The sequence below is a fragment of the Mustela putorius genome, unplaced genomic scaffold (assembly GCF_011764305.1).
Source record: "Mustela putorius furo isolate JIRA1106 unplaced genomic scaffold, ASM1176430v1.1 tig00003909_pilon_pilon_pilon, whole genome shotgun sequence".
Taxonomy (NCBI): Eukaryota; Metazoa; Chordata; class Mammalia; order Carnivora; family Mustelidae; genus Mustela; species Mustela putorius.
The window spans coordinates 42,482,501-42,506,973 of record NW_025422057.1 but is presented as its reverse complement, the minus strand read 5'-3'; the positions used below and the strand labels follow the sequence as shown (position 1 = coordinate 42,506,973).

Here is a 24,473-nt window from a genome sequence, read left to right as displayed (position 1 = left end):
CCACGAGTCCCCAGGTGTATCTGCTTGAGTTCTGTCTGTATGTCTTGCTCAGGACAGCCCTGGGCAGAGAGACAATTCCAGGAGCACCTACCAAACCCCTCCCACTCCTGGGAGGCTCTCTCTGCTCTTCTGCTCTCTCTTATCTGGCCTAGGCAGGGGCTCTGTGCCTATGGCATTTGATGTGCCAAAATCAAACGTCATCATATCCCCACAAGTCAGTAATTAAACTCAATAGTAATTAAAACTCAATAATTAAACTCACCGCATCGACAAGAGAATCCATAGTTGACAACAAAGAAGCCTGCTCTCCATTCCAGGAAACGCACTCCCAAGCAAGTATTTCATTCACAGAAGAAAAGTGATGGGGAGTGGCACCACATGGAGGTTAGGGAGCACTTTTATAGATGCACGTGCCGTCACAGCCTCACCTGGCCAGCTGCCTAGTCCACCTGCACCCCCCAATCTACCCTGGTCCATACCCCGTGAGGCCAGCCTCCAAGGATTCCAACCCTGGGCTCCCTGGCCCCCTGGCTCCTCCTTGAGCCACCGGAAGGCATCAGCAGGGAGAAAGTTGAGCTGGACCCACATTTGCAATGGCTGTATTCCCCCATATGAGGACACAGCTCCCATCAGGCAACTTCTCCCTTCCCGCTGCTTCCTTCTTGGAGGCTCAGGAACACTGACCCTTCCCCTGCCCTTTCTCGGTCCACAGATGGTACACTCCCCAGAATCCTGGTCCTGGAGTGGTTCCTCTTCATTCAGCTCTGTTCAGTGACCCCTGGGAATGTATGATCAGTTTCTTGCCCATCACTGGCTGATTTACCTGAAGGATCGGCACCTTTAGGCTTTAGAGTTGGGTTTCAGCCAAGTATTTTGGACCCTTCTCTGAGATGGGCCATGTGCCCATACCATCAGATGGATGCAGAGATTAACCAGGTCCAAAATAGGATGATTCATAACAATCAGCAAAGTGTCTCTGGTGATACGTCTAAGGGCTCTGTCTGCAGATCTGTCCACTCACCTTTTATGAGTGATTTGGCAGAGGATATTGACTGCTCCTGACCCCACTGCAGGGCTAGTTAATATACTGAATGGCAGTGTTGGTATCCAAAAAGATTTCAGCCATCTGAAACAATGGGCCATATTCAGCAAAATATACCTCAAAAAGAGACAGAGAGAAGTTTAGAAATTTAGAAGGCCAAAGGCATAAGAGGAAGGAAAGACTCTGTGGAAAGCTTTTGGAAGACACGCTTAAGCTGAATATGAGCCAATGGACTGATGTGGTCACTTCTGGGTGAATTAAAAGCATGACACCCAGGATAAGAAGGAAGGGGGGCACCTGGGTGGCTCAGTGGGTTAAGCCTTTGCCTTCCCCTCAGGTCATGATCTCAGGGTCCTGGGATCGAGCCCCACGTTGGGCTCTTTGCTTGGCAGGGAGCCTGCTTCGCTTCCCCTCTCTCTGCCTGCTTGTGATCTCTGTCAAATAAATAAATAAAATCTTAAAAAAAAAAAAAAGAAGAAGAAGAAGAAGAAGGAAGGGACCCCACACCCCCACACCCCAACCCCTCCAGCTTAATAACCAGCTAGATGGCAGCTTAGAGCTGAGTTCCACTCTGGGTTCTAATCCAGAAGAGATGATGGTACCATGGGGAAGGCTTGGGAGGGGAAAGCCAGGCCAGGTGTGCAGGACACAGAAACTCATCACAAGCTGTGGCTGAGGAGACCAGAGAAAAGCCTGGCAAGGGAGAAGGTGACATAAGAGCCAGCTCCAGACACCTAAAGGGATTATCTCCAGGAAGATAAAGAACAGGGGAGCAGTGCCAAGGACTCTCTCTCTCTGATCCAATTAAAACTGTCTGCAATCACTGAAAAAAAAGAGCGCGAGCAGCACCAACAGTGACAAGCCGAAAACGTGCCCAGGCTCCAACTACGCACTTCCCACCACCAGCCACGGCTCCGGGTGGGTGTCCAAGCTTACAACCTGGCTTTCCACCCCCAAGGAGGCCACCAAATCCCTCAGCAAAGCAGGAAGGACAACAGAGAAAACACAAATATAAACAAATAGGCAAAGGAAGTAAAATCTCTGCAGTCTAATAGAGAAAGAGAGAGAGAGAGAGAAAGGAAGGAAGCAAGGAAAGAAGGAAGGGGGAGGGAGAGAGAGAGAGAAGGAAGGGAGGGAGGGAACGAAAGCAGGGCAATGTCGGAGGGACGGCCCACTCGGAAACGGACTCCTACATAGAGCGTAAGAAGAGTTTGGGAAAATGCTACCAGTTGTTTTCAAAGAGAACAAGAAATATATTACATCAACTGAATAACAGAGTCATAAACAAAATTAATACCTGCATACGAATCAGTGGGTGCCAGAGAGGTCAGTAGGGGGAATGGGTGAAATAGATAGAGGAGATTAAGAGGAACAAACTTCCAGTTATCAAATCAATAAGCTGTGGAGATGATGAGGTCAGCATAGGGGATAGTCAGTAATATGCAATAACGTATGGTGACAGGCGGTGACTATACTTACAGCAGTGAGCACTGAGTCATGTACAGAACTACTGAGGCAAGATGTTGTATACCTGAAACTAACATAACACTATATGTTATCTGTACTACAATAAAAATGTTTTTTAATAGGGGCACCTGGTGGCTCAGTGGGTTAAAGCCTCTGCCTTCGGCTCAGGTCATGATCCCAGGGTTCTGGGATTAAGCCCCGCATTGGGCTCTCTGCTTGGCAGGGAGCCTGCTTCCCTTCCTCTCTCTCTCTCTGCCTCTCTGCCTACTTGTGATCTCTCTCTCTCTGTCAAATAAATAAATTTTTTTTAAAAAAATGTTTTTTAATTAATATCTCTATGCCTCTAATGAGAATGCTTTTGGAAGCAGTAAAAAACAGAAATGGCACTGCCAACACATTATACCAATAAACAAAAAAATATATTTAAGATCATTCGTATTAGTATTGTATTAGTCAGTTTAAGTTAAGATATGCTGTCATAATAAGCAACCCCCAAATCTCAGTGGCTTACATCAACAAGAGGTTATTTTCCCCTCAGGGTCCATGTTTATTGCTGGTTGGTCACAGCTCTGTTCTATGGTTTCTTTATTCAGGATGAGGAAGCAGCCCCAATCCCTCATGGCAGAAGAGAAGTCAAATACACCAGAGTCATGTGATGGCTCTTAAAACTTCCATTTGGGAGAGGCTTAAGGAACCCTCACCCCTATTTCATTGGCCCAAGCAAGTCACATGGCCAGGGAGGACACCATCAGAGCAGCCCGCACACACACACACACACCCACTGAGAGAAGCAGTGAATATTTTGAACAATAAGACAGTCTACCACCATACCCAGGACACAGAATACTTGAGTGGAAGCTTTCTTTAACAGGAAAAATGATAAGCATAAGAGAAAATGCTAGAAGAACCCAAATGCAGGGGCTTGGGTTCCTGAAGAACACATAAGAAACCGACAGCAGCTATCTTCCTAAGCCTATCATCAGAAGAGTTCCCAGAGCTGAACAAAGAACTGATATTAGAAATCAGAGGGACACTGCCTGTCTAAGGAAAAGTTTATACACGGAGAGGAATGCTAAGTTTCATGGATGAATAATGTTTAAATCTCCAAGAAAAAGGGAGGAGGATATTCTTTTTTTTTTTTAAGATTTTATTTACTTATTTGACAGACAAAGATCACAAGCAGGCAGAGAGGCAGGCAGAGAGAGAGGAAGGGAAGCAGGCTCCCTGCCAAGCAGAGAGCCCGAAGCGGGGCTCTATCCCAGGATCCCGGGATCATGACCCGAGCTGAAAGCAGAGGCTTTAACCCACTTAGCCACCCAGGTGCCCCGAGAGGGGGATATTCTTGATGAGGGAAAGGGTACATCTGTGGGCTTCCAGAGGTAGGTGCCAACAGAAGTCTATCCCATGTGCTCCACAGCTGCACCCTCAAAGCCTCGAAAGAAGCCCTAAAAACACAGATGTGCTCCCTTCGACGAGCTCTGCCCCTGCCAGTGGGCAGACGGCCGGGCCACCCCAGAGGTATAGACACCACACTGGCTGCTTCCAGACCTCAACAGCATTTTTCTCTCCTCTTGCTCATAAATCTGGATCTGCCCATGTTCACCGAGGACATTCTAGTGCCCAACCTTGCTCAGATGTGTCTGTCAATTATCTGCATGCAGAAAACAAAATGTCTCTGAAAGGTTAAAAAATGATAAAAATCACATAAGTGTATATTACAGATAAAATTACATAAATAAAAATATTAATAGATAAATTATAAAGAAAAACAGGGGAAACACGGGCACCACCAACACGGGGGTGAAAGTTTCAAATCAGAAAAAACAGTTAATGACTTGAAATTTAAGGAAGCAGAGAACCACGCTGGAATTGCAACGCTAATCGTTCACGTCTGTGCAGGGGCACATACAGGAGAGGGGGGCAGACAAGAGAAAGAGAGAGGCAGAGGTACAGAGGAGGGGGAAGGATGGGAAGAATCCAGCAAGGGACATCAGGCATGTGGAGAAAGCTGGTTAGAGGCCATGTCCTGACCTCCATCCAGAGCAGGCTTCCAAGAAGTTTTTTAGAGCCCCCCAAGAGGGTTCCTCCAGTGGAGATGGACGTGGGAAGCACCTGACCCCCTAGCTCCTGGAGAAGCTGGCCAAGCTAGGACCTCTCACTGCGATTCCTTTCTGGGGGAGCATGTGAGAATTAATGTGGTTTCTCCCTGTGATTTAATGTGCTGTTAAAAAATGATAAAAATCACTTAAGTGTATATTACAGGTAAAATTACATAAATAAAAATATTAATAGATAAATTATAAAGAAAAACAGGCGAAACACGGGCACCACCAACACGGGGGTGAAAGTTTCACCCTATGGTTTCTGCCTGTGAATTAATGTGCTGGCATGAATTCAGCCAAAATCAGTGTCTCCTGAGCTTCTTAGTGTGAGTCCCACCTAGTCCGCAGACAACCATGAGTCTGTCCCCTGACCCCCACAGCCTATGGAGTGGCCTGGGCAACAACCACGCTTCTCTCCTATGCCCCGTTCTCTGTTCTTCCTTCCACAGGGAAACTCAAGCCCAGCTGACATGACTTCTTGCCCCATTGGAGCCAGCGTTTCTAAGTACCATGTGCCAGATGCTAAGCTCCACGTTGTGGATATAACTTCAAGATCATCCTTACACCAACTTTTACAGCCAGCGGGGACCAGGATCACCCGCATTTTAGAAAGGAAGGAAACAAGGCTCAGAGAAGTTAGGTAAGTCTCCGAAGGTCACAGAGCCGGTGACAGAATGAGACTTAGAAGCTGGGTCTGCCTCAGAGGCCTGAGCTATCGCACAAGAGAAGTGCCTGGCTTCCCTTCCTTATCCCAGCATCTTTAATGGTCCCTGCAGCACATGTCAGCCTGGACCCAGCAGGGTCTTCAGGAACTCACCCTCTCAGTGGGGACACAGACAAACACACCGGAAAGAACAACACCAATAGGTGACACCACAGAAGGTTCAAGGTGAGGCGAGAGAATGCTGTAGGGAGTTAGGCCGGTGGAACAAGTAAGTGAGGGGAGGTGGGAGCTGCCCCTCCAGAAAATGGAAAATCACCAGTCAGCCCCGCTTCCCCAGAGCCTGCTTGGGAATGTGATAACCATGATAACAGACACGGACAGTGATGGAAAGCGAGCCTCCCAGGGGAGGCCCCCACAGCCAGACTCCACAATTACCGGCAGCTCACACAAGACAGGCAGTTCCTTCACTTGCGATGTAGGAAATGTTTTGTTTTCTGCTTCGGCTTTAATTCTGAGCTAAACAAAGACCTGGTGGGCGGGAGATGGAGTGCTGCCCAGGGAGCCCACTCCATGCCTCCCGAACATGGTTCCAAAACCAGAGGAAGAGCAGGAGCTGGGACTGGGACTGGAGGGGAGATGGCTGCCATCCTAGGAAGCGGCCAGGGCCTCCAGCCTATGCCCTGGGGAGCAACACACCCAGCCACTTCGCAAGCCCCACGACCATCCAGGATCTATGCTTGGAGGTTTCCTCCTCACACCCCTGGAAGGTGGTGCGAGTATCATCCCAATTTCGTGCAGGAGGAGACAGGCTCACACAGAGTATGTGTCCCATGTGACCGGCAGCATCATGGGACAGAGTCAAGTTCCAACCGCCCCTGTCAGAACCCAGAGCTCTATGTTAGTAGGGCTCGTGGGACCCTAGCAAAAAGCCAGGTCAGATAGGGCCTGCCAGTCAGGGAAGAGGGTGGGATTCAAAACCAGACACTGCCCATGCTCTGGATGAGATGTGAAAATGCTAGCACCAAGCCCGGCACTGGGTAAGTGCCCAATAACCACCACGACTCAGAAGACTGGAAGATCCATGAGGGCAGGGACCTCATCTGCTTTGCCCACCAGGGACACCAGCACCTGAAGGGTGCCCATTGACCCCGCTGGCAGATGCTCCATCAGCGACTAGGGATCCATGCCCTAATGGATGCCCCATGGATCTGCAGCAGGCTTTGCTCACCAAAACCAAACCCCGGACAATTTTGGAACATTACTTTTCTAAACTAGGGGCTAGAACGGTCAGAAACTCTGGTGCAGCAGGCAAGGAACAGGAAAGCACATGACAGAGGAGGGAGAAGATGCAGGCTGCCCCAAAGGCCAGATTCTGCCACATGCAACCCAACTTTGAGGGCCCTGGGCAGGCGACACATGTAAGTAACACCAGGGCCATGTATGCATCCAAAGAGCCACCAGTACCAGTACACTGGTCAGCCCTGCTCCCCAGTCCAACCCCCTGAAGCCACCACATAGCTGCCCTGCTCACCATCCCATCATCAGAGACCAGCCCAGGACCTAGTACAGAGTAGGCATTTTGTAAATATCTGTTACAGAACATGAATGCCCGAAAAGCCTAGAGTGTGCTGGGCATTGCTCCAGGAGCTTACCTCTTCATAATCAGTCTTGCAAAGGGAAAGCACTATTCTAGGGTCAGCAAGTGGCAAAGGTGAGGCTCAGAGCGAAAGCAACTTGCCTAGAGTAACACAGCTAGGAGGTGACAGCAATGAGTCTGGCTTTAGCCTGTGCTCTTTCCACTGCCACATGTGGCTTCTAGGAGGAGGAAGAAGAAGGACACAGGGGCTCTTATGGAACAGAAAGCAGTTACTCTCCCACGAGCAGCTTCTCTGAGTCCTGCTCCTACTGAGCACAGGGCAGCCAGTGCGGGAGCTCCAAATCTGCCAAAATTTACCCCAGGCCAAAGCTAAGCCTCCCCTGAGATTCTGGTCCCACCCAGCCAGGAGCCTGTTGGGGAGCCAGGAGAGGGGGGCCTTGTTTGCCCAGCCACCTTGAGAAGCTTGGGTCCTTTAGCCCAACCCCCGGTCCATGTTAAGGGAACAAGGCCCAGCAGCAGGCGCTCTCCAGAGTCCCCACACCTCCCCTCCTCTTGGGCATCAAGAGCCCATTAAGCAGGAGGAGGAGTCTTGGCGGAGCTCCGCCCATAGCTCTGCCTGCCCCCCCCACCCAAGGTAGGCGGAGGCAGCGGATGGCGCTGTCCAGAGTACCTTCCCTCCCCGACCGCACTGTTTCATTACTCCTCCCCACCCCGGGTGGGAGGGGCCGTTATCTCCCTTTCACGGATAACCAGAGCTCAGAGAAGTTAAATGACTTGCCAGGAACGCACAGCTGGTGAGGCGACGTGCAAACCCAGGGCGTGAAACGCAAAGCCCTAATAATCACAGCTCAGCACAGCCTCTCAACGCGCCCCAGCTGAACCGCATTCCTCCGGAGACTCTCGGCATTGTGCACACAACTGCAGACCCGCTCCTTCCCCTTCCCCCAAGCCACGGAGGCTGGCTACGGAGAGCCCCGGAGCCCGAGCCCATGGGGCCGGTACCCTCGTCCCAGCAGGAAGCGCCCCTCGCGCCGCGTTCCCAGGCCCGCACCGTCCCCCCTCCCGTCTCCCTAACATCCCTCCCCCCACCCCCGGCGAGCCGAGCCACGAGCATAGGCTGCATTTGTGGGAAACCGGGGCTCAGCGCTCGGAGAGGGAGGCAATTTATTCTGGAGAAAACATCTTTGTTCTGCGAGTGAAGGGGAGCCATTTCCAACAATTTAATGCTCTGTTCGCGGGCCCGGGTGCTGGGGTTGCAGCGCGAGGCTTGTTCTTCGAGGCAGAGCAGCACATAATGAGGCTTCTCACTGCCGCTCCCCGCCATCCTGCCAAAAACCAGAACGGTTATTTATCCATTAATCTGACATTACACCCCCTGCATTTTATCTGCTTAAATAAATTTGGTGGTTAGAGTGTGTGCCTGGCGGAGAAACTCCCGCATTCAATTTCCGACGCGCCAACGCGTGCAACGCTGCCATTATAAACTCGCCTTTGACGTCGCAGGGCCTCGGCGGTCCCAGCAGCAAGGATAGGCCTCTCCCAGCTAGGTGAGAGGCAGACCGCACGGGGCAGGCCTCCAGAGACTGTTCCCTGAGCCTGCAACAACTGAGTTAATTACCTGCTGGGTCCTCCTTCTACCAGGAGACCCGCCACCTCCTTTTGTTATCTACTGGGTTAGGGAACAGGGGAACACCTCGAACCTAGACCCCCACTGCCTGGGCTGGAATCCTGGCTGTGCCACTCAGAAGCTGTGTGACCTTGAAATGTCACCACCTTTCTGTGCCTCCGTTTTACCATCTCCTTCTTAGGGCTACTCTGAGAAATAAAAGAGTTAATATTTGCATAAGTGCTTGGAACAGTGCCTGGCACATAGTAAATGTTCAATAAAAACTGGTTTAAAATATATATAATGTTTAAAATCCACAAGTGTGTTTAAGCAGAGCTTTGGAGATGAGCTTGACCACTGGGACCTAAATGTGTCTGGAATTCAAGAGAGAGGGGAGTACACCAGGGACCCGCTCACCTTACTTCACCCACTCTACCCGTTTCACTCAGTTAAGAGTGGTCATAGTCAGGAGGGGCCATGGAATACTTCATTTGAACAAAGGGTCCCACTTCTTGAAAACATCTGAAGTCCGTTTTTCTATTCCATGGCTTGCATTTTACAGAGGAAAAATCTAGAAGCCAGAGAGGGGAAGGGACTTGTCCACAGCTCAGCAAGTTCACAGCAGAACTGGAAGCAGAATCCAGGCCTTCTATCCCCCAGGCCCAGTTCCTGGTTTGGGGTTTTTTGGTTTTGGTTTTGCTTTTTTCCCTGCAGCATGAGACCTCCTGCCCATCTACCTCATTTTCAGTAAGGATCTCACCAACCTCTCTATGTAATGCCAGGTCAGGATGCCCCATGATGATGCCCAGCTGGGCACTCTCCTCTCCCAACCCAGCAGCTGCAGCGTAAGAGTCTAAGAGCCTAGCCCAATTGGCAGGTGAAACCCCATAACCCTCAGGCTTTAACATCCCATACCCCAGAGACTGGCAGCCCCCTACCCATGTGTCCTTCATTTCTCCTTTCTGTTCATCCTCTGCAGCATCTCCCTGGCCTAGAAACTTGCTGGAATTTCCTACCTGTCCTCTCTATAACTCATCTGCCCCTTGAGGATGCCTTGTACCCTCATTGCCAGGGCTGGGTCTGTGCCCTACCCTGCAGGCTGGAACCCAGCACTGGGGGACATCTGGACCCTGATGCAACGCCCTCCCCCCCCCACACACACACACATACCCCCACCACTGAGCTTTGGATGCGGGCCCCACAGATGGAGCAGTGGTCAGTGCACACCCAGCCTGAGCTCACCACACCCCTCTGGGGGCTCTCCCAACCAGGTCCATTCCCAGAACACCTCTCAGAGGGCTGGCAGCTCCACCCGGAGAAGGACACTTCCACAATCTTCTTGCTCAGGAGAGGCTGGCCCAAGGCCCCACGCAGACTGTTGAGGTGAGTGGAGAGCGATGCGGTGAGTCTGTCACCAGAGAGAGGAGCTGTGTCCCACGCAGGAGCCACTCTGCCCAGGCAGCTGCAGGCCCAGCCCCTGCCTCCTTCCAAGCAACAAAGAGGCAGGCATGCGGGCAGACAGACGCCCAACACAGAGACCTCCCACTCGATTGCTGTGTCACTACTTGCCCCCTCTTCCCCAACCCCCCAGATGAGGAAGCCCCTCCAACCTGTCACCATCCATATACCCTTTGCCAACCCCAGAAGTTCCCAGGGGAGAACGGCTGCTGCCTCCTAACCTCCAGGAAACCCCCCTGATCATTGCCATCCATTACTGAGACCTGGTGAGACCTCAACTAGCCCAACCCTTTTCTTCCTGGCTACATTTAAGAAATTAAAACAGTGCTTGGAGGCAAGAGGAAACACCCCAGGCCACACACTGGGGCCGCTCCCAGCTCCCAGCAGGCATGGGCTCCTGGACTTGTCCTGCTTGAGCACAGTCTCATCTCAGATAACTGCCCTCACTAGCCTCCTACTTTACTTCCCTGACCGCTCCACCTCTTTTGACTCAGGTCCATCTTCTAGCTCATGGGCACCCCTGATCAGTGCTGCTCCTGGGAAAGTGATCTGAGTCCTGAATCGCATCAGCTTCTGATCCCTCCAGCCCTGTCCCCTGAGAACCGGTGCCAGGCACTGTGCCAAGTGTCCAAAGTCTAAGACTTAGAGAGGTACGCCCCTTCCATTTCACAGATGAGGACACAGGCTTGCCTGGGGCACAGAGCTTCTAAGTGGCCCAGCCTGAATTTAAACCCAGATGTGTCTGAATCCAGAGCTCCAAGTCTCACCACCAGGCCTGCCCGTGGGTAGCCCACCCACAGACCTGTTCTTGCCCCGTGAGTGAAATCAGACACTGAGTCTCACTCCCACAGCCTCAGACGATGGAGGAGAGCTGGGCCCTGAGGGCCATGTGTTCTGTGGGTTCTGACTGGGGGTCTGTCTTCCTTCAGTGCCACTAAGACTCACCTGTCATTGGCGACGAATGGAAATCAGCATTTTACAGTAATAAAAGGCTGCTCCTGGTTAGACATCAAACGAATCAATCTTCTCTGACAGTTAATTTTCATTTTGCAACTTTCCCTGGTGACAACGGCAAGTAATGACCCTGAGCATCTGCAAAGTCGCGGGGAGAAGCAGCCCAGCCTCCCACACCCCTGGCTCCTGGTTGCTCTGGCTCAGCCCCTCCCCCTCCATGCTGGCTGATCAACAGCCCCCTGCCTCCACCCCCTCACCCCCTCACCCCATCCCCAGGCCCCCAGGCCACATAGTTATCTCTCTGCCCAGGAACCCCTCACAGAGGCTCAAGCCCAAACTGCCATCCTGGGGCCCAGAGACCAGAAACAGACCCGGCAGAGCTCAAACGCAAAGCCTCTGGGACAGCCTCTGAGAGCTCCCTCATCCTCACTGATCCCCCTCACCACACTACCAGTGATCTTCTCCCAATACCCCCATCATCACAGACTCCCCAGCATACCTCTGGCCCCAGTGTGACCCCAGGACCTGCCATCAACCCCCAAGGCACGACAACAATGACCCTCTCGGGAAGTTCCCCAAGCATACCCTTCTCCCTCCCCCAGACCCCACCACAGAGCATTCCTGGAATGTTATCTCATTCCAGGGCACCCCTGACCCCTGACAGCCCTCAATATCATCAACAACCCCAATACCACGTCTGACCCCCAAATGCACCTCACAGATTCCCAGCACTTCCCAGCCGGAAGCCCCTAAATCTGACCTACACCTTCCCACATCTGTACATGGGGCGGGGGGGGGGGGGGGGGGGCAGAGCAGATGAGATGGAACCTTCTGCAGGGGAGGCCCTCTGCCCCACTCTCCCAACCCCCAACCTCTGAGGGGCTGTCAGCTGGCCTCCTAGTCCCCATGCATTTGGCCACAGCCCACTCCTCACCTGCTAATTGAGAGGAGGCAAAGGCCAGCTCATCCTTGCACTGGGGCTCCCTGGCAGGCTCCAAAGGCAAATGCAGCAGCTCTCCCTGGCTCAGGAAACCCTCTAGGGCGCCCCTGCACCCTGGGACTCACATTCATGAGGAAGCTTAAGTTCATGGAAGGGTCATCCAATGACCCTCACCCTCTTTCCAGCAGGGCTATGGCACCAGGGACTAGAACTCCCTCCATCGCTCCACTTCCCAAAAATGCTCCTCTCCTAACAGCCCCCACACCCCACTCACAGAGCTCCTGACCTGGAGAACAACATTAACCAGCACTCAGTGAGAGCTCCTCTGTGCACAGCACCGTGCCAGCCAGGCTGTCTGTTCATCACGGGGCCACGTCAGCCCCACGTCACCACATGGATTCCAGCCCTGGTACAGTGCTTGCACGTGGCAGACAGCAATAAGAATTTATTGAATAAATGATCAGACAGGGGGCTTTCCACCTCTGCTCTCATGAAATACCTCAACCACCCTGCAAGCCAGGTATTATCTCAATTTAAGGAAAGAGAGAGCAGACCAGGGGGCCTAAACTCACACGACAATTGGCAGAGGAGCCTCTGCTTGGCTCTGACCCACAGAGAGCCTCCCTCCACAAAGAAGGCGTGGAAAGGCAGCTCAACACAGCCCGGCCCCTGCTCAGGACAGAGCTCAGCTCCAGGCACGCTGAGTCCCCATTTCTTGCCCCATTTCTTGCCGACACCAAACCACAACTCCAGGAAGTGCAGGCAGCAGCCCCTGCATCTCCCTGGCAACCTAGGAGCTTTTGTTCTCCAAGAATGGAGCTGATTCATCCCCACCCGCCACCCCAAAGTGAATAGCAGGGGCTGCCAGCAAAAGCTAGAAGGGTCTAGACCCCTGCTGCAGCCAAGAACAATCCAGGATGAGCCGATGGCTGATGCATGCAAGGTGCCTAGCTGGGCTTTCAAAGCAAGGGTGCCCAATGCTCTCCATACACACTGGCCAGAATCCCGTCACCAGGGCTCAGCAGGCAGACAGCATAAGCCAAGAAAGCCACACCCCCAGGCCTCCCATTACTTCAGCCCCTTCCTCTTCACCACAATCCCATAGCACCCTGGGGCTCCAAACACACAACCCACTGGCCTTCACCCAGCACCATGTTCTTGGCTCTGGTTCCATGCCTTTGCACACCTGTCCCTCAGACTGCAAAGCCCCTTCATTTCTTGTCCCTTGCTGGGGATTTCTCATCCTTGAACTGGAGGCTCTGATGTGGTCTCCCCCCACCTCCAGCAATTCTCCATGAGCAAAATGTGTCACAGGTCTTGGGTACCCCACAGCCCTGTGCTCTCCCAGGGGCATCCCTTTCTTGGGGTTGTGACCACCCTCCAATAGGGGGTGAACTCCTGAAGGCAGAGAGCTGGGCAGCTCCAACTCCAGCCTGGGGTAAGGAAGAATCCCCAGGAGCTCTTAAAGTCATTGGAGAGTGGAACCGAGCAGCCACTGGAGACTGTTACCAGTGGAGATGCTCTCCCACATCGCTGTCAAGCCTGGCCAGTGATCTACTAGGGCCAATGAAATGGAAGCAGGTTGGGACATGCAGAAATCTGAGCTGGTTCATGCTTCTCTACCCATATCACCAAAGGCATGGCAGAAAGTGGTGGCTTCTCAGCCTGATTTCTGAAGTGAGGAGGATGATGACAGGCTAGCAGCGCCCTCAGGCCAGCCCATGATGGATGTGTAGCCTGCGTGAGATATCAGTCACCAAGATTGGAGGCTGTTGTCACTGTCACCCAGGCTGGCCTATTCTGACAATGCAAGGAAGGAGCAAACAAATGCCACATGCACCTGCCCAGGACAGCACAGGTGCTGGGACTCTGCAGGCTGCCATGAACATGTGTGCCCCCAGCTGGCTTTCTAACTAAGCCTATTGCATGATGATGACCCCAAACCAGATTTCCAGAACAGGAACAGAACCTATGGGGCACATTAGAAGGATTGAGATTTGGAGGCTGACAGTTTTGAGCTCATATCCAAGCTAAGAAATATCCATGACCTTGAACAAGTTCCTTCACCTCTGTGAACCTCAGCTTTCTTGTCAAAAAGTCAATACCTACCCCCCAGGGCATTCTTAAGATGTCAGGAGGACAAACTGGGTGTCAAGGGCCAGGCACACTGGGAGTCTTCCATTGCTCATACATACCAGTCCCTCAAATTAGCTCTAAGGTCCCTGGGGCGGGGAGGAGCAGGATAACTCCATCCAGTCAACTTAGGATGGCCTCTGAGATGATGTCCCCTGTCACCTATGCAGGGCACAGAGAGGTCCTAGGCTCCTGGGGTGCTGACCTCACTGAGGTCGCCAAGCCGATGCTCCAGCTTCTATTGCCATGCCCACCCCACACACGTGTACGCAAAGGGCAGCATTCTGAGAGATCCCATTTCTGCCTCCTCTGGGGCATCTGGGCCCTAGCATGCATGGACCCTTTGTTCATTAGGGCTTCTCCGTCTTGGTCCCCAGTCCTTCCTCTCTTCCTCCCTGACCGCAGCTGGCCCTTTCCGCAGGCTCAACTCTGAAGCAGAATGCTCTTTTGAGGCAGGCTGGCAGCAATGTTCTGGAGATAGAGGTTACATCCTGTTGCTTCCTGCTGTCCTTCTGGGCCTTCAGACTTGTCTGATGAAGGGGATCAAGAGGGAGTGACTCTGAATGAAGAAGGGGTCCACAGGAGCCAGAAATGGCATCTCTCAGAATGCAGAAAGCCACCACACCACCCTGTCTGGGAAGGCTCCAAGACTGATAGGCATAGAAACTTGGGACCCATGTGGAAATGCCCATCAGAACATCACATTATGCAAAGACACTAACAGGGCTCATTTGCACAGACATGGGAACCCCATTTGCTGATCACTTCTTAGATGTTAGGCACCCTGATGGGTGACTTACATGTACATCCCATGAAAACCCTACAAGATGCCTGTCATTATCCCATTTTATTGTGCAAGGGGGCACCGCGGCTTCCTGCAGAGGAAAGACCAAGGAGGCTCACACATGAGTCTCAAGCTCCTTCCTACAGACACCTCACAAAATTAACCATCCTCTTCTCTTAATGGCTAAACAAATCTATCCTGATTTGTAGGCTTTCCTGGAACTGCATTTATAATTGCATTCAGTGAAAAATGTTTGAAATGAATCTAATTCTTCATAGTTTGGAAACATGAAACAACTGCTTTGTCTCAGCAACTGTACCTCTTGATTAAAACAACTATAAACCATTTCTCCTGCCCCTTCAAATCATGGGCTCCTTGAAGGCAGGGGCTGCTAGGAAATATTCTCCCTAACACCCACAGGAGCCTGGAAAGAGTATTGGTCAGTGGCAGATTAAAACATTAAATTGTCCCTTCTCATCCCATTACAACAATTGCCTCCTCTCCACCATCCCTCGCATATTCATCGTCTCCATTCCCCCTGTTATTAAATAAGGTCAAATTATCCATATTTTTTAAAACACCTCAGACTTCTGCTTCTGACCAAGATGGAGTAAAAGGAACCAGATTTACCCTCCTTCCTGAAACAACCCCCCAAAATGGTAAAGTATATGAAATGATGGTTTTCAAGATACTGGAGATGAGACAACAAAGGACAGTGATCCCTGGGGGACTAAAATAAAAAAGATGAGCCCTGCGATTGCCTCAGCCTACTGCCTTAAGTTTTCAGAACAACATTGGTGGGGGTTGGGGGAGGAGGAACACAGGCAGAGTCCAGCAGATGCCCTGAGCTGTGGATCTGAATCTGAGCATTGAGGGAGATAGAGGCAGCCAGTATCAAGACAGAGTACCAAAGAGAGATGTATACAAGGAGAGAAATCTGGAGAGTTTTCAAAAGATCCCGCTGAAGTATTCAACAGAGTTGATCTTTTCCAAGGTCGGGAAAAAATCCACTCCAAAAGATTTGAGGGACTAGTACTTCACATAGGGCCAAGAACAATGCCATTTTCAACCAGAATCTCATGATCCACTTTGGGTAGATTACATTAAAAGTTCCCGCCCCAGCTGTCACAGCTGTGATCCTGCCTAACAAGTGGTAAAAGCAAGACTCAAAAGGATCAAACTGTTTCCAAATAACTTAACCACATCCCAGAATAAAGCTCAAGAATATTTCTAGGAATATAAAAATATCCATCACAATCCTATAACCCAATCAAAACTCGGGATTTTTTTTAAAAGAAGCAGGAAAATACAGCTGACCCTTGAGCAACATGAGGGTTAGAGGAGCCAATCCCTGTGCTGTCAAAAATTCATATTTAACTTTTTATTTCCCCAAAACTTTAGCCTACCATTAATAGCCTACCATTGACTAGAAGCCTCACCAATAACTTAAACAGTTGATTAACCATATTGTGTGTGTTATATGCATTATATATTCTATTCTTACAATAAAGTAAGCTAGAGGGAAATATTATTTTAAAATCATGAAAATACTTTAACAGTACTGTAGTATATTGGGGAAAAAAATCCATGAATAAGTGGATCCAGGGAGTTCAAACCCATGCTGTTCAAGGGTAAACTATACTACCCATAGGAAAAGAAAATCAATCAATCCAAACCAAACCAGTACTGGCAAAGATGTCAGAATGAGCAGACGACGATATTAAAACAGTCCTTATTACTATATGCCATATGTTCAAAAGTTAAACAAAGGCATGAAAGATTGAAAAGAAGATGCAAATTAGAATTCTAGAGAGAAAAACTGAATTGTATGAGATTAAAAAATAAACTTAACTGGATTAGCACCAGCTGAGATGTAGCAGAAAAAAAAAAGAACTTAAAAAGTTGGTAGAAGAAAGTATCCAAAATAAAATACAGAAAAGAGGGAAAAGAAAGAAAAAGAGGAAGGGAGGGAGGACAAGAAAGAGAAGGAAAGAAGGAAGACAGGGAGAGAGGGAGGAAGGAAGGAAGAATAAAGAAAAGTATAGTGAGCTGTTGGGCAACTTTAGATGGTCTAACATATGTGTAATTTAAGTCCCAGAGGAGAGGAAAGGGAGAAGGAGAAGAAAATATATTCAGAGAAATAATTCATGAAAAATTTCCAAGTTTTATGGAAACTATAAACTCACAGATCTAAGAATCTTAAGAAATCCCAAGCACAAGAAACATGAAGAAGAAAACTACCTCAAGGCATATCATAATTGAAATGCTCAAAATTGGAATACAGACAAAAATAAAGCAGCCAAAGAAATAAGACATGTTATTACAGAGGAACAAGATAAAGACAATATATTCATTAGCAGACACAATGCAAAAAAGAACACAAAGGAGCAACAACTTTAAGGTACTCAAAGAGAAAAACTATGAACCTAGATTTTTATACCCAACAAAAATATCTTCCAAAAAATGAAGGTTGAGCAAATGGCAGCAGAGGAAGCAGCTGTAAGCTCTCATATCCACAGAGAAAAATTAAAGCATGTGCACATGCACATATGCAGACACACAAACACACACACACAGCAGAAATAGCTAGAAACAATTTTGTCAGAACTCTAGAAAAGAGTCAAAGGTTTACAGAGCCAAGAGAATAGTTAATTTTAAAAAAAAAAAAAGGAACTTGAAAACAATAGGAAAGCATTGTGACGTTTTTACTTGACCTGCTCTACTCAATCTCCAACAAGACAGCAGTCTTGAAGTGGTGACAGCCCATGTTCCCAGTTAGAACCCTTAATCCCTGATTCCAGAGAAAGCAGAACAGACCTTATTCACAAATTATTTTGTATGTCTGTTATAGGCTATCCAGGGACTACCTGAAGGACTGATGCAAGGCACTCATCTATATTTTGCAATTCTGAACTTAAACCAAAAACTCATAGTCATTAGTTGAAATGCTGCAAAAATGTAAAAAATGTCCAAGTTTGGGAAAGGAAGAGAATCCGATTTCTCAGCTCCAGCTGAAAACCAACAGGAAAACCCAAATTTTCATTTAAATATTGAGCAATTAGAGACACCAAAGAAGCAAGATGTTCATTAAGCTAACCAATTATCATAATAATCGTGTTGTGCTTTTATTTCGTTTTTGAAAAAATAATAAACATAAATACAAATATTCTCCTAGGAATGTACTGCACTCTATTTGCAAATACAAATTTTCAAAGTTGAATTGAGATTGATATAATAGAACAAATATAAATAAGTGTTCAATTAAAACCACAAAAGGCAGGGATGCCTCAGTGGCTCAGCTGGTTAAGCATCTGACTCTTTATTGGGATCATAATCTCAGGGTCGTGAGATCAAGTTCCATGTCCAGCTCCACACTGAGCATGGAGCCCACTTGGGATTCTCTCTCCCTCTACCTCTGCCCTTCCCCTGCCGCCTACTTGTGCTCTCTCTCTGTCTCTTGGGAAAAACAAACAAACAAAACAAAAACAAAAAACAAAACACACAAACAGCAGAAAAAGAGTAGAAGATCAAAACAGGAGCAAAGAACAAGGGCAACAAACACAAGGCAGTAACAAATACGATAGGTATTATTCCAACTATATCAACAATCACTTTGAATCTCAGGGGTCTAAATGCACCAGTTAATAGAGATTGTCAGAATGGATCAAAAAACATGACCCAACTATAAGCTGTCTATAAGTCCACTTGAAATACAAAGACATGTATAGGTCAAAAGAAAATGGACAGAGAAAAATGCACTGTGTTAATACTTATCAGGAGAAAGCAGGAGGGACTATATTAATTTCAGACAGAGCAAAAGTGAAACTAACTAAAAATATCAGGGATAAAAAAGGTATTGCATAATGATAAAGAGGTCAATTCTCCAAGAAGACATAACAATTTTAATGTGCATGCACCTAACAACAGAACATCAAACTACACGAAACAAAAACTGATAGAACTGTATGAAGAAGTAGATGAATCCACTATCATAGTTGGAGACTTCAACACCCCTCACTCAAAAAATGGACAGACCTAGCAGGCAGAAAATCAATAAGAATATAGTTGGATTCAGCAACACCATCAGTCAACTGGATTTAATTGACATCTATTGACTACTTCATCCAACAACAACAGAACACACATTTTTCTCAAGCTCACAGAGAATCTTCAAGATAGACCACACTTTCAGCCACAGAACATACTTTAACAAATTTAAAAGGATAGAAATCATGCAATTTCTGCTCTGAGATTATAACGGAATTAAACTAGAAACCAGTAAAAGATAGCTGGAAAATCCCAAGTACTTGTAACTAACACATGAGTCAATGTTTTGAATTAAATAAAAATGAAAGCACAATTTATCAAAATTTGTGGGATGCAGGGAAAACAGTGCTTAGAGGGAAATTTATAGCACTCAATGCATAAATTAAAAAAGAAGAAAGACCTCAAGTCAATAATCTAAGCTTCACTTTAGGAAACTAAAAGTAGGGCACATTAATTTTAAACCAAGCATAAGAATTAGAGCAGAAATCAATGAAATTGAAAAGAGGAAATCAATAATGAAAATTAATAAAACCAAAGCTAGTTCTTTGAAAAGAAGGAATAAAATAAAATATGTAAGCCTCACCTAGGCAGATTTAGAAAAAAAAAAAAGGATTAGGCCCAAATTACTAATATCAGAAATGAAAGAGTGGACATCACTATCGATCCCATTAAGAAGATAATAAAGGAACACTATGACAAGTCTGATAACCCTGGTGAAATGGACCAATACCTTGAAAGACAAATCCCCAGAGGAAGAAACAGATGATCTGATTAGGTCTATAGCTATTAAAGAAATTGAATCAATGGTTAATAACCTTCCAAAATAGAAAGTACCAGGCCCATATGGGTTCACTGCTAAATTCTACCAAACATAAAGAAATAAATTACACCATTTCTCAACTATCATTTTCAGAAGACGGCAGCAGAGGAAATACTTCCTACTTTCTAATGAGGCAGGCATTGCCCTAATATCAAAACCAGACAAAGACTTTATGAAAAAAGAAAACTACAGATCAATATGTCTCCTGAACATAGATGCAAATACCCCCCCAACAAATTAGCACGTCACATGTAACAATGTATAAAAAGAATCATACCCCATGATGAACTGGGACTTATCCAAGGTATGGAAGCCTGGTTTGACATTCAAAAAATCAATAAGCATAATCCATCATATCAAGAGATTAAGAAGAAAATCACATGATCACATCAACAGCAGAAAAAGCATTTGACAACATTCAACACCCATTTGTAAAAAAAAAAAAAAAAAAAAAAAAATTCTCAACCAACTTAGAAGAAAGCTTCCTCAACGGGATAAGGACTGTCTACAAAAAAACCTACAGCTAACATCAAACTCAAAGCTTTCCCACTAAGATCAGGTACAAGACAAGGATGTTTTCTCTCATCAATCCGTTTCAACATCATAGTGGTAACCCTTACTAAAATGTCAAAATGCAAGAAAAGGATATAAATGTATACAGATTAGGAAGGAAGACATAGGGATGCCTGGGCGCCTCAGTGGGTTAAGCCTCTGCCTTTGGCTCAGTTAATGATCTCGGGGTCCTGGGATTGAGCCCCAAGTCGGGCTCTTTGCTCAGTGGGGAGCCTGCTTCCCTTCCTCTCTCTCTCTTCCTGCCTCTCTGCCTACTTGTGAACTCTGTCCAATAAAGGATGTTTACAGTAGTTTAATTCCTAATTTCCAAAACTTAGAAGCAACCAAGATGTCCTTCAGTGGCTGAATGGGTAAGTAAACTGTGGTACATCCAGACAATGGAATAGCATTGAGTGCTACAAATAAATGAACTATCAAGCCATGAAAAGATATGAAGGAACCTTAAATACACGAGGCATAGCTGAGATGATTACAGGTTGGTGCCAGACTACTGCAGAAAGCGAACATCACTCTAAAGCAAATCAAATGAACTTTTTGGTTTCCCAGTGCTCATAAAAGTTATGTTTATACAAAACTGTAGTTTACTAAGTGTAGCAAAGCATTATGTCTAAAAAACACAATGTACGTACCTTAATTTAAAGATACTTTATTGGAAAAAAAACTAAACATCATCTGAACTTTCAGCAAGTCATAGTCTTTGTGCTGGTGGAGAGTCTTGCCTCAAGGCAGATTGCTGCTGACTGATTAGAGTGGTGGCAATTGAAGGCCGAGGTGGCTTTGGCAATTTCTTAAAATAAGATAATGATGAAGTTTGCCACAATTGATTCTTCCCTTCACAAACAACTTTTCTCTACAAGTGATGCTGTTTGCTAGCATTCTGCCCACAGCAGAACTTCTTTCCAAATTGGAGTCAATCTTCTCCAAACTGCCACTGCTTTATCAACTAAGTTTAGATAATATTCGAAATTCTTTGTTATCATTTCAACAGTCTTCACAGCATCTTCACCGGGAACAGATCCCACCTCTATAAGCCACTTTCCTTGCTCAACCGTAAGAAACAAATCCTCATCTGTTAGTTTTATCATGAGACTGCAGCAATTCAGATATAATTATAATGAAAAAGTTTGAAATATTGTGAGAATTACCAAAATGTGATACAGAGACACAAAATGAGCAAATGCTGTGGGAAAATAACACCAATAGACTTGTTCAACACAAGGTTGCCACAAACCTTCAATTTGTTTAAAAAAAAAAAAAGCCATTATCTGTGAAGCTCAATAAAGCAAAACACAAAATCTGCCTGTACTAAGTGAAAAGCCAATCTGAAAAGGCTACATACTGTATAACTCCAACTACATGACATTTCGAAAAAAGCAAAACTATAGAGACAATAAAAAGATAGTGTTTGCCAGAGGTGGGAAGGAAGAGATGAGTAGGAAGAACACAGAGAATTTTTAGGGCAGTGAAAATAGTTTGTATACTATAGTACCTGATATAACATCATAATGATTGTATATGTCATTATACATTTGTCCAAACCCACAGAATGTACAACACCAAGAGTGACTCCTAAGTTGAACTACAGATTCAGGGTAGTTACAACATGTCTGTGTGGGTGCATCCTCACTTAAACAAACAATTATCATTCTGGCATTCTGGTAAGTAATGTTGATAACAGAGGAGGCTAAGCACATGTGAAGGCAGAGGTATATGGGAATTCTCTGTACCTCTATCTGAATTTTGTTGTAAATCTGACTGTTCTTAGGGTGCCTGGGTGGCTCAGTGGGTTAAGCATCTATCTTCAGTCAGGTTATGATCCCGGGGTCCTGAGATGGAGCCCCACATCAGACTCCCTTCTCCATGGTGGCAGGGGGTCGGGGGAAGTGGCCTGCTTCTCCCTTTCCCTCTCCCTGCCACTCCCCCTGTTTGTTCTCTTTCTCTGTCAAATAAATCAATAAAATCTTAAAAAAAAAAAAAGAAAGAAAGAAAGAAAAGAGAAAAAAACTAAGACTACTCTTTAAAAAAAAAAAACTTAAAAAAAAAAAAGCAAATTGAATCCAAAGTATGTAAAAAAAAAAAAAAAGGAAATAATAAAGTTCAGATCAAAAATTAATAAAACTGAAAACAAATAGGGGAATCAATGAAACCAAAACCTAACTTTTTAAGATCACTAATAAGGACAAACCTCTAGCTACACTAATCAGGATAAAGCCAGAAGATACAAATTACCAATGTCAAGAATGAGAGTGACATAACTACAGATTCCACAGATATTAAATGGATAATAAGGGAATATTATGAACAGCAGTAAATTCAGCAACATAGATGAAATGGACCAATTTGAAATATATAAACTAGTAAAGCTCACTCAAAACAAAACAAAACAAAACAATAAAAACAGATAATCTAAATAGCCTTAAAGTGCATTGAAGAAATGGAATTTGTAGTTTAAAAACTTCCAAGGTGCATTCTGTCAAACATTTAAGAAAAAAATTATACCAATTCTACATGGACTTTTCCAGAAAATTTTAAAGGAATGAATATTTCCCAGTTCATTCTACTAAGCCAAAATCACCCCAGTAACAAATTACCCTGACAACCCCGAAGACATTATAAGAAAAAAGAATGAACTATACTAATATCCCTCATGAATACAGATTTTTTTAATTCAGCAACAAAGTCCAACAATATATAAAAATGATAATAAATCATGATTAAGTGGGATTTAATCTCAGGAATGTAAAAGTAATTTAATATTCAAAAATCAACTGATGTAATTTACCATACTAACATTATATATATGTGTATATTATATATATATATATATATATATATAAAATATGTATATATTCAAACAGTCATCCTAATAAAAACTCTCAGAAAACTATACAGAGAAGGAAACTTGACTTGATAAACGACATCTACAAAATACCTATACCTAAAATCATACATAATGGTGAAAAAAACTGAATGATTTCCTGCTAGGATCAGGAGAAAGACAATGATGTTCACTCTCAAGCACTTTTATGTAACATTTAAAAAAAAATTTTTTTTTAACGGAATTTCGAGTCATTGCAATAAGGCAAGAAAATGAAATAAAAGATATCCAGATTGGAGAAAACAAACACTGTCTTTATTCACAGACAATGTGATCATTTATGCAGAAAATGGGATGAGATGCACACAAATACACACACACCTAAAACTAAATGAGTTTAGCAACATTGCTAGATACAAGATAAATATACAAAATACACACTATATCAACATACCAGCAATGAGCAATTACTAGTTGAAATATTTAAAAATACAATGATTCACTATTTGCATCAAAAACATGATTTAGGGGGCACCTGGGTGGCTCAGTGGGTTAAGCCTCTGCTTTTGGCTCGGGTCATGGTCCCAGGGTTCTGGGATCGAACCCCACATCGGGCTCTCTGCTAAGCAGGGAGCCTGCTTCCCCCTCTCTCTCTGCCTGCCTCTCCGCCTACTTGTGATCTCTGTCTGTTAAATAAATTTTTAAAAATATTTTTAAAAAAAACCACATGATTTAGAAACCAATTTAACGAAAGTTCTACCATGACAACCTCTTTCTTCCTTCTTTCCCCTACTCTACTTGCTGCTCCTTCAATGATTCCCTGCTCTTCCATTTCAGGAGCAGGGTCAAGGCCAAACTCAACAACTCCTCAGTATGGCCAGCAAACTCAGAACATCAATGTTACTGAATGCAATGAGACTTTGAACAGTTTACATGGGGATCAGTCTTTATGATAAGAATCCTTATGAAAACCAGAGGAGCAAAGCTCTTCTCTCTCAGTCATGGGTAACCTGCATTGTAATGGGCTGGTGGCTCTACCTGTGTCCCTTCTCTCCCATCTTAATTTATTTTACAAAAGTTCTCCTCTTATCCCCCATCCAATATGAAACCAGTCCAGACAATCACAGCTTTCAAGGCTGTGACCTGGCCCCTACCTACCTTTCCAACATTATTCCCCCCTTCACTGGCCCTTCCACCAGCTAAACTGATTCACTACTCCCCATACATTCCCCACAGTGTCCCTTGTCAGTGCATAAAATTTTCAAGGATTTTCTCTCACCTCTCCCTTTGGACGGTCCCCACATCATCCTCAATTACTCTTCCTTCTGTTCACATGCAGGTTCTCCCCAGGACTCAGAGACCAGCTGAAAATGCCTCTTCCTTCAAGAAGCCTTTACTGACTACCAGTCAAGGGAATCATGCTTCCTCTGAGCCCCAAGGGCACTGTGTCCCCCAACCAAGGCCAAGA

The 24,473-nt window shown here is 46.2% G+C and overlaps 1 protein-coding gene and 1 long non-coding RNA gene across 3 annotated transcripts in view; both read right to left on the bottom strand.

The window, feature by feature from the left end:
- Positions 1–24,473, bottom strand: part of GRID1 (glutamate ionotropic receptor delta type subunit 1) — a 685,082-nt gene that overhangs the window by 576,789 nt on the left and 83,820 nt on the right. The window lies entirely within an intron of this gene.
- On the bottom strand, positions 8,013–14,154 carry LOC101682236. The gene is made up of 3 exons (XR_006603126.1): positions 14,026–14,154; positions 10,882–10,995; positions 8,013–8,197 (listed from the first exon to the last, which is right to left on the bottom strand). It is a non-coding gene; the product is annotated as an uncharacterized LOC101682236 (long non-coding RNA).